At 45.4% G+C, this 13,791-nt stretch overlaps 1 long non-coding RNA gene, 2 other non-coding genes and 1 pseudogene across 3 annotated transcripts; 3 read left to right on the forward strand and 1 right to left on the reverse strand.

Annotated features, from left to right (window-relative positions):
- Positions 1-6,056: 6,056 nt before the first annotated feature.
- TRNAR-ACG (transfer RNA arginine (anticodon ACG)) lies at positions 6,057-6,129 on the forward strand. The gene has a single exon. It is a non-coding gene; the product is annotated as a tRNA-Arg (tRNA).
- An 845-nt stretch (positions 6,130-6,974) lies between these two features.
- On the forward strand, positions 6,975-7,998 carry LOC140625986 (proteasome subunit alpha type-6 pseudogene; annotated as a pseudogene).
- Positions 7,999-9,204: 1,206 nt separating this feature from the next.
- On the reverse strand, positions 9,205-10,153 carry LOC140625987 (uncharacterized). The gene is made up of 3 exons (XR_012025231.1): positions 9,950-10,153; positions 9,797-9,872; positions 9,205-9,380 (listed from the first exon to the last, which is right to left on the reverse strand). It is a non-coding gene; the product is annotated as an uncharacterized lncRNA (long non-coding RNA).
- A 3,129-nt stretch (positions 10,154-13,282) lies between these two features.
- TRNAA-AGC (transfer RNA alanine (anticodon AGC)) lies at positions 13,283-13,355 on the forward strand. Its single transcript has one exon. It is a non-coding gene; the product is annotated as a tRNA-Ala (tRNA).
- Positions 13,356-13,791: the final 436 nt, after the last annotated feature.

Below are 13,791 nucleotides of genomic sequence, written 5' to 3' on the forward strand. Positions count from 1 at the left end.
TTTTTATAGATACATAGACCCTGAGAAAATCCTAAGCTTTTCTCACGTGGAAAATGTGTAGGGGGCTCAGCATCTGTCCATCCTCAGACGTAGCCTAAGGTGTCCTAATGCCCTAAGGGGTATCCACCACAGGTAATGAATTAACCTCTCCGAGGCATCTCGAATGGAACTGGTCATGTACCACCCTTTGAGAAGATAGTGGCTTATGTGAGAATCTGTTTTTCTGTAGCTCAGCTGTAGATCCTCTATCGAGAAAGGTTTGAAATCTGTCTTGCGGACCCCATCCCACCAGTCCCAAACTATGCTCAAGAATCACACTCTCTGGAGCCATGGAGCTAAGAAAATATGATGCTCTTCTCAATGGGGCTTCCACCAACGTTGAAACTTAAAGATATTCCCTTGGAACATCTATTCTTCCTAAGTCTCAGGATTGGGTTTCCAGGTGCATGTGATTGTCAAAAGCAATCTTTTACCCTGTTGAATTACCTCTGATTTCCTGCCATGAATATCCCTTCTTTCCCCAGCCAATGGCATTATCAGGCTATCCTCTTTTAATAGTACAACTGACTGACACAAAAAGCTATATAGTTCCGAGCTAGAAATGTATTACTGTTGCACACTTTAACATCCTACTTAATTTGATAAATATTTTAGCATAGTATATACCCAACAGAAATGGACAACCCTCCACCCTGAGGATGAGCCTTTTGTTCCTGTTCATTGATTCATTCCAAAAAGATTTATTTAGTACCTGCCTTGTGCCAGACAATGTTGGGAGCTCAGAACACAGAAGTGAATAGAATAGACAAAGATAATTCCAGCCTTCCCAGAATTTACATTTTTAAAACTTCTAAAGAAAGGTTCTTAGCAACCCTCTGCTTTGTCCTTTCATCATTTTTATTTATTCACTTACTCATTAATTTCTTCCACAGCAAACATGCAGGGTACCCACCACTGGCCAAGCGGTGTGCTAGACAATAAAGGTGGTGTCGGAGGCATTACATATCTTAACATCATTCTGATGAAGGGGGTGAAGAGTGTAGTATGACCCATTGCACCCTTAACACAAAACTGTTTTCCACCTAATGTCTTCCCAGGTATTTTCCTGATTACCCTGTATTCTCTCTCAAGTGCCCTTCAGCCTTGTACAGGAATACAATACTCCTGCCTATTCAGTATTAGAAGTTAGAACTAAGGGCATAAGCCATAAAGACAGACATTGGTGGGTGGAGAAATATGGGAAGTGATAAGTTTTTTATTAATTTTTTAAAGATTTATTTGAGAAAGAAAGCATGAGTGAGAGGGTAGAGAGAGACACTCAAGTAGACTCTGTGCTAAGTGCAGAGCCCAACACGGGGCTCAACCTCACAACCCTGAGATTATGGCCTGAGTTGAAATCAAGAGTGATACACTTAATTAACTTGCCACCCAGTTGCCCCTCATTTTTTAAAGTAATCTCTACACTCAACATGAGGTTTGAACTCACAACCCTGAGATCAAGAGTCACAAACTCCACTGGCTCAGTCAGACAGGCACCCCTGAGAAGTGTGTGTGTGTGTGTGTGTGTGTGTGTGTGTATGTGTATTTAAACAGGAGCATCAGGGTAGGATTTCACCTTTTTGTTGGAAGGCAAAGTTCACATCCTTATGATGTCACTGAATGTTCCTACCAATGGGGACACAGGAAAGGACCACAAGGTTCTACTCTTGAAGAGAAGGTTAGGATGACCTCAATGTAAAAAGGTCCTCTGTAGAAAACAGTGTAATCAAAAGCTGAAACAGAAAGATTAAAAGAATAAAAGGTAAAAACCAGGATCATTAGCCATAGGGGAGGGGAGGTAAGGGCTATGACTTCAGGGAATGTTGAGCATCAGGAAAACAACAACAACAACAACAACAAAGAAAACACTTTACTTCTCTTGACATCACCAAGGAATGGATTTGGGTTCTGCCATTTTTTTTTTTTTTCTGTTCTGTTAACAATTATTGCTGAGATCCTCCCTCATGTAAAGCACGGGGCAAAGTGTGATACCAGGGAGGTTAAGTCAGGGCTACTGTCCTCCAAGGACTTCCAGGCCAGGTGGTGAGACAGGACAGCCAGACACCCCAGAAAAGCATAGTAACAAGGTTGAATTTATTGGAACGATATAGGGGTAGTTCATAGACTCAAAGAAAGTTCTGGTATAATTAGGGCTACAAAAGAGAGTTTGGAAACTAAAATGTGGAACTCATTTCCTTCAGGATACTTTTTATTTTTAATATTCAATGAAGATCAATGGAATTTCCTGATCCATAAATATAAGCATTATCCTAAGTTCTCCTTGCTTACCACTTTGGCTGAATCACCAAAACCTAACCTTTCCACCACAACCAGATCTCTGTTCCCCTCTCTGAGCCCTCCTCACACTCAGTAGCCAGAGCAATTCTTGCCATTCCTGCTCAGACTATGGGGGTCTAGAAATCTGGCTCCTCCCCCACTGCAGGTGCCCTCTAGTAGAGCCTAATTCAATCTTCCTAAGATATAGAACTGAAAATGTTCTCTTTAAAAACCTATTTTACCTTCTTCCTGCCCTCAGGATAAATGCCTTATCTTGATAAAGTTATTTACAAGTTGGCACCAACCTATCTTTCAAAATATTTTAATTTTTTTATTGTAGTGCATGTCATACATGCAAAAGAAGTTAAAATGTATAAGAAACGAACCTACAAAATCTAGAAAAAACTATTGTTAGTATATTTGAAGTCTAGTGTGTTCCTCAAGCTGCCTTTCCAGCCTCTTCTCCAGTTTCCTTTCTCCAGGCCAATTCAAACCATAGTTCTACTACATGAAACCACTTTCCTCAACTATGCCAGGCACCTTCTGCAACTTTTAATCTTGCACATCCTGAGCCCTGTCGCCCTTTAGTTCCTTCTTCACAAGGTCAAATTTGCTTCTCCTTCAAGATTAAGCTTCACTTGGGGCACCTGGGTGGCTCATTTGACTGTGTCTGCCTTTGGCTCAGGTCCTGACCTCAGGGTCCTGATTTCAGGGTCCTGGGTTTGAATCCTGAAGCAGGCTCTCCACTCAGTGAGGAATGTGCTCTTTCTCACTCATACTCTCTCTGTGTGTGCTTGCTCTTGCTCTCTCTCTCTCTCTCTCTCTCAAATAAATAAAATAAAAATTAAGCTTCACTGACATCTGGTCTGAGAGAGCCTTCCCTGAGAGCCTTCCCTGGCTGCCTCTCCAGAGTTCACTGATTTACTTCCATGTTGCTAACACATTTTCTTCTTTATTTCTGGGGTAGCACTTACCCTGTTTTATTGTAATGACGAGTTTAAATTGGTTTCCCTGACTAGATGTTAGTTCCTTGAGAAAGGAGGATTAAGCTTTATATGTAAATCCTTAGGGGTTCACATTTTGCTTGGCAAATGAATATGCAGTAAATGCCTTTTGACATATTGAGATTAAATTTTAGAAGACAGGACAGGAACTGGACATTGCTATCAATGATGACTGTATTTTATTGACAGTTGAAATACCTGCCAGGTCTTTACCTGTGTTATGTTATTTAATCTTACAACAAATCTGCAAAGTGACTATAGTCCTCCTATTTCAGATAAAGTAATGCAGTGACTGAAAACTTACATTGTCCAAATTTCACATAGCTAATCAAAGGCAGAGTCAAGATTTTAATCTGGGTTTCTCTCTACACTTGCTTTCTTTCCACATCAAGTTTCTTCTAATGAATAATGATAAGAATAGGGAGTAAATTTAAGACAGAAAGTGTTAAGCTACAGTAATGCTGGAGATGAGCAGACCATGATGATAAAACAAATTAAAAACATCAACAGTTATACAGGCACTGCAAAAATAAGTGTGGGAACCACTGAGAGATATATATTTGTTATAGACAAATATAGATGGCATAAATTACTGATTCTGGAATTAATAATTTAAGACTCCTGCTCCATCCTGGAGAAGCAGATGGAGGCAACCATTTCAGGTTGAACTCCAGTGCTCTGCTCTGTGTTGTGCACATCAGCCTCTGATGCTTCAAATCTAGAAACTGTGGGATCGTTTAACTGGACAGTTACAAAGATCTGTGATGTATGGCATTACTAATAGCCACAATTATATAATTGCAATATCAGAATCAATATGTAATCATGTACAATTAATGTCATATGCAAGTAATGTACTTGCACTGAACACAGTATTGAACACACACCATAGGTCAAAATCCTTCTTTGAGGCTCTGGAAGGACCTGGAAATCTAGCTATAGAACCAGTGAAGGTTAATGTAAGCTCTCAGCCCTCAAAAATGCTTTAAAAATACTTATTTCATTTTATTTCAAATATGGGGCTGGAGCTGAGTATAGCAGCTAATACTGCTTGGCTACACCACCACCAGTCCCCTGCACCACTGCCCTCAGTCCTCCTTTCCAACAGAAAAATATTTTTATTCACATAACTTTCTGTATTCCTTGGCTTTGGAGGAGATGGACTCCATTCTCAGCTCCAAACAAAGAATGATGATTGATCTACTAAATGACAATGGTCCTACTCTGGGAGATAATTGGGTTAGGTAAGAGTGTGTGATGCAAATCTGGCCAGTGTGGGAGAAGATCTACTAGGAGTGTATAGGAGAAGTTGTCCTCAACAAGAGATACCAGAAAGAGGCCTGCTTTTTGTTTGAGTTTGAGGAACTGCAGGGAAACCAGCTGGAGTATGAGAGCCACAGGTTGAAAAGGACAGTGTGCAAATTTTTTTTTTTTTAAATCTGAGTCCTGATGACATCATGAAGCCACTGAATTAACCTGACATATAGCTTTCCTACCCTCTGGACTATGTGTGATAATAAATCACTTTGTTTAAGCCATCGAATGTTGTATTTTCAATTGTTCTGGATCTGTTGCTGAAAGTTTCCTGTTACTGAGGAGTGCTCTTTAGGGGTAGATATGTAAGTTTTGTAGTGAGTTTTTGCATAAGCATTATGTTCTAAATCCTTCTGATCGCTGGCATTAGGAAAAACTCAAAACCAACCACCTAAATGATATGAAAAATGTCAATCTGGTGTGCATTTGGTTCACTAAGCTTTCTTTTAAAAAAATTTTATTTATTCATGAAGAGAGACAGAGAGAGAAGCAGGCACCAAGCAGGGAGCCCGATGCCGGGACCCCAGGATCACGCCTTGGGCTGAAGGCAGGCACTCAACTGCTGAGCCACCCAGGCATCCAAATCTTTTTCTTTCATATCATCAGAGTAGATGTCTATTCACTTAGGAGGAGCCCTAATTCTCAGTCACTAGCTCCTGCCCAGCCCTACTGTCTGTCCCTAGCTTTAGACAATGGACCTGCCCAGCCCCAGCTCCGAAGCAAGGAAACCATTTGTGAGCCCCCAAGCTATGTTCAGGAAATGAGAACACCATAGCTGTACATACTCCTTCCCTGTTCTTCCATTTAAATATCAGGGTTAGGAGAGCACGGAATACAGACACGGAATGCCTACCTACATATACCACCAGCTATGCCTTTTTATGCTCTCAATTCTTCATCCATGCACACAGACTTTTAATGAAAAATTAGTTATTGTAGACACTATGGGAGCTGCCCTCAAAGAATATACAATTTGGTAAGAAAGATCGCTGAGCAAACAGCAGCTGACATCACAATGCCACAATTGTGTATGCTCTCTACCTGGGAATACAGGAAAGAACAAAACCCAAACTGGGTAAGAATTCATCCCATTAGGTTTGTAAGAGTGTTTCTTCATTCTGTTCCTTCACATTGGCCTTGGCCCCTGATTTCCAGTTTCCAACAGCTAAGCCTTAAACGCCATCATTGGGAGCTTGCAGGTCTGTCTGTCACCGTGAGGTTAACGTCCTGAGGTTGGCAGGATATTGAGTCTTCACAATAGACTGCAAAGCTTTACATTCTCTCAGCCAGGGAACTGAAGAGCAGAGAAAAGCGGAAGGGGGCCCAGTGCCCAAGAGCCACATCCAGAGACTGGGTGGTATAAAAATCCAGGCACTTCATGAAGACTAATTAACAATGCTTTAGAAGATACCATTGTCAGCAGGGCCAGTGGCGCAATGGATAACGCGTCTGACTACGGATCAGAAGATTCCAGGTTCGACTCCTGGCTGGCTCAGCAGCTTCTTTCCTTTTGGTGAGGGAATGGGAGTGGTATGCTGTGTTATTTATACCCAACGTGCACCCAATAATCCTTCTGAAGCGGTCTTATTATAAAGAGGTCCTCATAAAAGTTGCATTATAACTCTTGTTCCATCACCACATCCTTGAGAAAGATTGAGGGAAGATGAGAGGAGTGGGAAAAGACATACAAAAGAGTAAGACAAGAATCTGGCATAAATCAACTCATAATATCTTCTATACCTGCCCATTGTGCATGAAAAAGTCTCCCCTTTGAGAACATTTGCCTCTTTGTTAATGCTCTCTTGAGAATTAACAGAATTCTCAGAGAATCCCGCTTAATTTCCTCCAGTGTTCAGCTGCTCAGGTCTATCCGGAAACAATCGACAGTGATTTCATAACCAACAGAAGAGAGAAGCTGCCGAAGGATGAGGGCAGGACACAGGGGGATCTCGGGTCAGGAGTAAGAACCTGCTGTAGTGAGAAGCAGCCCGCAGGTGGGGAGCCCTTCACACGGTGACAGGGAAGACCTGGAGTTTGTATCTACCAGGTGACTAGGGTGCGGAACTGGGCTCAGCTAGGACGGGGTGGCTGCATAAAATGCGATGGAGCTCGCTGGCCGGTGCCTGCAGAACAGCCACCCCACCCACCTCCATGCTTGACCGCCCCAAAGTGACAGGTCCCTGGGTCCTGCCAGCATTCATCTCCCCCCGGGGGGGGGGGAGGGGGGTCACAGATGCACACGAGGGCAGGCCAGCTGGCAGAAGAAGGACAGAGAACAGATCCTGGCCAGTAAAGGATGAATTTTTCTATCCTCCTTTAAGACCACGGCTGGGAGAGTGCGGGAGGAGGCCGAAAGAATTTGAGCGTCAGAAAAGAGAAAAGAAGGGTCTGGAGTCAGGGGCTCCTTCCATCCTGGCTGTGCTGTGGCCTGGTAGGATAATGTAGCCCAAACTTTTCCTTTTAAAGTTTGAAGACGGGGCTCAGAGACAATGCTTGAAGTAGTGGGTTCACCAACATGTCCCGGGGTTCCAGCGCTGGGTTTGACCGTCACATTAGCATTTTTTCACCTGAGGGCTGGCTCTACCAAGTAGAATATGCTTTTAAGGCTATTAACCAGGATGCCCTTACATCAGTAGCTGTTAGAGGGAAAGACTGTGCAGTAATTGTCACACAGAAGAAAGTACCTGACAAATTATTGGATTCCAGCATAGTGACTCACTCATTCAAGATAACTGAAAACATTGGCTGTGTGATGACAGGAATGACAGCTGACAGCAGATCCCAGGTGCAGAGGTTACGCTATGAGGCAGCTAATTGGAAATACAAGTATGGCTATGAGACTCCTGTGGACATGCTATGCAAAAGAATTGCTGATATTTCTCAGGTCTACACACAGAATGCTGAAATGAGGCCTCTCGGTTGTTGTATGATTTTAATTGGTATAGATGAAGAACAAGGCCCTCGGGTGTACAAGTGTGATCCTGCAGGTTACTACTGTGGGTTTAAAGCCACTGCAGCAGGAGTTAAACAAACAGAGTCAACCAGCTTCCTTGAAAAAAAAAAGTGAAGAAGAAATTTGATCAGACATTTGAACAAACAGTGGAAACTGCAATTACATGCCTATCAACTGTTCTATCAATTGATTTTAAACCTTCAGAAATAGAAGTTGGAGTAGTTACAGTTGAAAATCTTAAATTCAGAATTCTTTCAGAAGCAGAGATTGATGCTCACCTTGTTGCTCTAACAGAGAGAGACTAAACATTGTAGTTAGTTTGCCAAATCCATGACACCACTTGCCTGTGTTTGGTAACAACACACCAATATCGTGGAGGCCCCGGGATTGAAAAAGGAACCGCTCCCACTCCTCCTGCCACTGTGAAGTGGTTAGGACTCTGTATAAATAAAAACAGTGCTTTTGGAAAAAAAAAATAAAGTTTGGAAGAGGAAATACATCCCTGGATTCAAAACTCAGATGCCACCACCACTGCTAGTGACAACTACTAGTAATAGCTCTGGTGTGTTCCCTGCAGTACAAACCTATGTTGGGATTTGCATTGGCAGCGCCTTCCTACTTACAGACTCATTGGTACTAGACCTCTGGGTGTACTTATGCTTGGTTCTGCTTTGGAAATTCCTAGCAAGGTAAAGGCTATCTAGATTACCCAGATCATTAGCAAGTGATGGACATTAGCAACGCGCTGTAACCAGTAGAACTTTAAGAAAACTAAAGCCTTAATCAGATATCTCAAGCATTCCCCTGAATGGTGAATAATACTGTTCTAGAGTAACTCAATCCCCCCCCTTCAAATTCATTTAGAAGCCTAAAAGACTATATCACTCTTTTTAATTTTTAGCCTAAAACATCAGTCACCTTGAAACTCTGAAGTGGAGGGACACCTGACTAGCTCAGCAGTTGAGCAGCTGCCCTTGGCTCTAGGATTGATGCTGGAGTTTTGAGATTGAGTTCCACACTGTCCAGGATAGAATTCCACAGCTGGCTCTCCACAGGGAGCCTGCTTCTCCCTCTACCTATGTCTCTGCCTCTCTCTGTATCATAAATAAATAAATAAATAAATAAATAAATAAATAAATAAATAAATAAATTCTTTAAAAAATAAAGAAAGAGAGAAGGTTCAAATGTCATCTGCCTAGTGTGATGACCCCAGTTACCAACCTACCCTGTTACCCCATAGCCTGACCTACTTCCTGCCTGATTTGTCTTCACAGCACCTGGATGACCCTTAGAATCTGACTGAACACAAACGTTTTCCTTCTTTCTCTCCCAGACTGTCAAGTTGACCAATGCAGACAAAAATGCACTTTCTGCCCCTTTGCTCCTAGATTCTTGCCCAGCTCCCACTCTGCACTCCACCTATTTTCCCAAAAGGGATGCATTTTTATTCTCCTGAAATTTGCATCAACTTCTGATTGCAGTCCTAAACCTGCTATTTGTAAAAGGAACTGTGGGAGTATATGTTTTCTTAACGTCTCTGTTGGTTGGATTCAGGATTCATTTTATTCTTGACACAGATAAGTCGATTGATATTTTGTACACAGGAAAATAAACTCACTTTGAACTCCTGCGCTGGGATCTTCAGACTCTGGAAGAGGAAAGTCCCACCAATCACCCTTCTGGTTAGGGTTGTTGCATCCAACTTCAAAATCAAGAACTGATTGCTCCTCTCATGCACCATGCTGCCTTAGGGAATGCCATTCCTCCACGTGCAGAGCAGTGTTCCTCAGCACCTCCCCAGAAAATTCAATATGAGAGCAGACTTCAAAAGAGTTTCTCACCCAAGGGCCAGGGGTCACTACCACCTAGCAGCTATCCTTGAATCCTAGGAGGCACTGTGATTCCCGCCCCCCCCCATACACACACACACACACACACACACACACACACACGCACACAGCCTAGGAACAGCAGTAGGCGCTCAAATGATTTGTGGAATGAATAAAGGTGTCGTAACTCCACCAAAGTTACTGTATCAGTTTCTCTGCCTGGACCACTCTGATGATGCTCTGACCCTCCTCCTGGCCTTTGCACGTAGCTCTAAGTTCTGGCCTTTGTGGGAGCGGTGTTGAGGTGCAAATTCAGTTACAGTCCAGACTAAATTCATTCACCAGCAAACTTAGCTAGAGAGACTGTCCAAATACTTTACCTGGCATCCAAAGCCATTCATGAAGAGGGTTGGCCTGCCTAACAGCTTCACTCCTGAAGTTTTCTCCCATGCGACTCTAGGAAAAAATAAGTCATTCTTATTTACCTTCAAAACCTGCTCTTTCAAAAAAAAAAAAAAAAAAAACAAACAAACCTGTTCTTTCATTTTTCTGAGACTTTGCAAATTCCCTTGGGTAAAGCAGCTGTATGGCCTCTCATCCTTAAAACATAATTTGAGGATGCCTGGGTGGTGCAGTGGGTTAACCATCTGACTTTTGGTTTCTGCTCAGGTTGTGATCTCATGGTCAAGATCTCAGAGTCATAATGTCATGGTCATGTGGTTGAGCCCTGGGCCCCATGGGGGCTCCTTACTCAATGAGCTCAGTATGGAATCTGCTTGAGATGAAATTCTGTCTCCCTCTCCTTCTGCCCGCTCCCCCTCCCCCCAACTGGTGCTCTCTCTCAAATAAATCTTTTTTTTTTTTTTAAAGTGAGCACTGCCTTGAATGGAGGTGGAAAGAGAAAGAGAACAATAAATTGAGAAAACTCAGATACTCTTTCCCCTCCTGATTTGACCAACAGTGCCCAAAAAGAAGCACAGAAGGTTTTCTTTATATATTTCTTCTGAATGGAACAAAACTTAGCTTCCAATCAAAGCCTTAGGTTCAGTTTTGGAGTGGAGGGAATGAAAGCAGTAGATTCCAGACTGCCATACTCAGATCCCCACTACAGTCACAACAAGAGTACTAACCACTATATATGATCATGCAGGGCACTAAGAAAATCAGATTACTTCTATTTCTTACAAATTAATCATGGCAATTGCCTTACCATGAAGTCAGTAAGAGCTCCAAGAGACGTACTATATGCTTGCAAAACAGAAATGCATATTCAAAAATGACAAGTGGAATAATCTTGTTTCCTTTCAGCTGTGCCCATTTATCTTGTCCATTGCAGAAAATCAAAGGGCCTCTCAGCTGGCATGTTGCCTCAGTTTAAGAAAGGTCTCTTCCTGAATTTACCCTATGAAAGAACACAACACAGAGAAAAGCTCTTCCTCTCCAAGTCACTAATGTCTGAATAGCCAATAGCTAAGAATAGCATCATCCTAACTCTAGACCCTGAGAGGATCTATACTGCCAACCTGTCAAGAAGCTTATTATACTCTAGAGGAAATATGGAAAATAAGACAATAATTTAGTATCCTTTTCAGGACAGAGTTTTATAAAGATGATGAAGAGAGGGACAGGTAGGGTACTGATTCAGCTAGAAAGGCCAGTAAAGTGTCCTCTAAGGCAGTGACATTGGAGTAACGGCCTCAGTGATGAAAGAGTCAACTCTATCGGGTCTGGAGCAAGAGTGGAAGAATTGAGAGGCTGACAGCTAGGGCAGGGGCCTCCCTGAACGGCAAGAAGACAGTTCCTCAGCACAGCCACATATGAGATTTGTCTTTTCCTCAGTTCTCCAGACTGTACCTCACAGTCCCAAAGCAGCCTTGCACCTCTTAAGACCCCAGCCACTCCATTCCCAGAACCTCATGTTGGACCCTTGGTGTCTGTAAGTGGGATGGATGCAAGGACTGTCCCACTGCTCAGCCCACTATGGGTCATGACCTCCCTGACCTCACACCCTTGCTCAAACTCTCACAAGATTCTGTCCACTGCTGGGAAAGGAATGACCTTATAGCATTTCCTGCTGGGCACGGACAGCATGTTGGGTCAATCTGCAGCTGACTGAGTCCCTAGAGAAAAATCTGTCTTGGGGCACAGGTATGGCCTTGGGAAAGGTCTTCATTGGTTCTGTTAATAATTTCTTTGGTGATCCGGAGGAATTTGTTCTGGGTGTCATGAAACAATGGATGCACTACAGAAATGGTGAGGCCCAGGCAGCCAGGGATGACCACATCCTAGTGCCTGTTGCCCCACACCTTGTCCCTGATCTACCTCAGAGCCTGGATCGTGTCAGTACCTTCTAGTCCCTCCCTCTCTGCTTTTAGGTAATCTCTCAGTGCTGCCCTGAACAGAGGCCTCAGATCCACACATCCTTACCTGCGTCAGCCGTCTCCGGGCCCACTACTATTCCCTTTCTCATTTCCCAGGCTAACCCTTCCTGTGAATCCTGTTAGATTCCTGTGAATCTCAATCTCAAAGAGCTGAGAGCCCTTCCTGCCCCACGGGAACGGCTTCTCTCGGGGGAGAACAGGGAATGGGCGTCCGCGCTGCCCCCCTGGAACCCGCGGCGCTCAGGGACTCCCCCAATACCCCCTCTGACAAAAATGCCCCTCCTGGCCAGGCTGGGGCCCCCTTCTTTCTCCCCGGGATTCCTGTCCGGTCCGGGCTTCGTCCCCCGGCTCTGCGCCGCCTTCCTCCACCTTGCACAGCTCATCCCATGCGGTGGAAGCGAAGTCCTGGCCCCCGCCCCGGTGCTGGGTGCGCCCTTACAAGAAAAAGAAAGATCCAAGATCAGTTACTGTCCAGGCGTGTGATCGATGGTGGGGATCGCGCCGCCAGGCGGGTCAAGGGTTTGGCGGAAGGACGCGGGGCGGGGGGACACCGGGCACCAGCACGGGGAGTGTGGGCGGGAGCGGGGAGCACGGGCCGGGCGGGCACCCGGGGGGGGCGCGCAGCCTCTCCCGCGTAGAGGGCGTGCGCTCTGCCGTGCGCTCCCGCGGCCCCGCCCTCCCCGAGCCCTGCGCTCTTAACTCAAACAATGTAACAGGCGTCGCCTCCGCCCCGCCTTCCCCCCATCCCCGCAATTCCTACGCCCGCGCCTGCTCGCTTCCCCTGGTGCTCCCCCGTCCTCTGTACCCGGCAAGGTTCGGCTGCGGGTTCTCCGCTCTGATGCGCCGGTGCTTCTTGGTGCCTCCCGCGAGCCCCCTTCGTGGGTCGCGTTGTGCTCGCGCGCTGGGTCGCTGGTGGCCGCCGCTCGGAGCGCTGCACCTGCAGTCAACGCGATCTCAGAAATTAAGATAAAGCCCCGCGGGGCGAGCGGGTTCCGTAGTTTAGGGGTCCTCACGCTCGCCTGACACACTAGGGGCTTGCGGTTCGAAACTGGGCGGGAACAACCGTCTCCTTTTGCCTCCACCTCCCAGGACGGTCCCCACCGCCCGTTTCCTGAGGCTGCAGCGGCGCCGAGCGCGTGGTCCCCATCCCGGGGGAGCCGAGCAACCCGACCCTCGCTGCCCGGAATCCTACCGCGCTGGAAACGGCGCGCTCCTCTCCCGGGAATGTGCACCCGGAGATCTGGGCCACACCGGATTTTTCTCTTAGCGACTTTCTCCCCCTCCTTTCCGCGCAGAGGAACCGGTGCCCTCCCCGCGCCCTAGCGGGGGGCAGTCTGCAGAAGAGGCGCTCCTCGCTGAATTCCAGTTCTGCATTAATGGCCTTGACTGCCCCTTGCTCTTGGCCATCAGAAACAGCGAATAATAAGCAGAAACCGGCGCTTCTATTCCTGAAAGAAAAATTGGAAGGATCCGTAAGACGTGCTTGGGGAATTAGCTCAAGTGGTAGAGCGCTCGCTTAGCATGCGAGAGGTAGTGGGATCGATGCCCACATTCTCCAAGTTTTGTCCGACGTTGGCTTTCCAGGGGGTGATTTCAAGCCTCAAGAAAATGAGAAAGTGGCGGGTATTTGGGGGTATTTCTTTGAATTTTGACGTATGGGAATGGACAAGACAGGGCTGGTGAGGGCTCTCCAAGACATAGGTATGTAGACTGCCAGTTTATAGTAAGTCCCGTTTCTTCGGAGGAGGTGTGATCCCCGAAGGATGAGGCATACACATTTTCTGTATTTCTCCATGTGTCCCCTGCAACTTTGCCCGACATTCAGCACAGTCCGGGAAAGTGCAAAACACATAAGCCAGATTCAAGAAGTTCAGGAAAGCTCACGAAGAATGAACTCAAAGAAAATCAGGTCCAGACACATCACAATGAAATTAAAGAAAAGAAATTGAAAGCTGCCAGAGGACAAGGAAAAGGTGTTGTGTGTGTGAAGGCTT

This window comes from Canis lupus, chromosome 37 (genome assembly GCF_048164855.1).
Source record: "Canis lupus baileyi chromosome 37, mCanLup2.hap1, whole genome shotgun sequence".
NCBI lineage: Eukaryota > Metazoa > Chordata > Mammalia > Carnivora > Canidae > Canis > Canis lupus.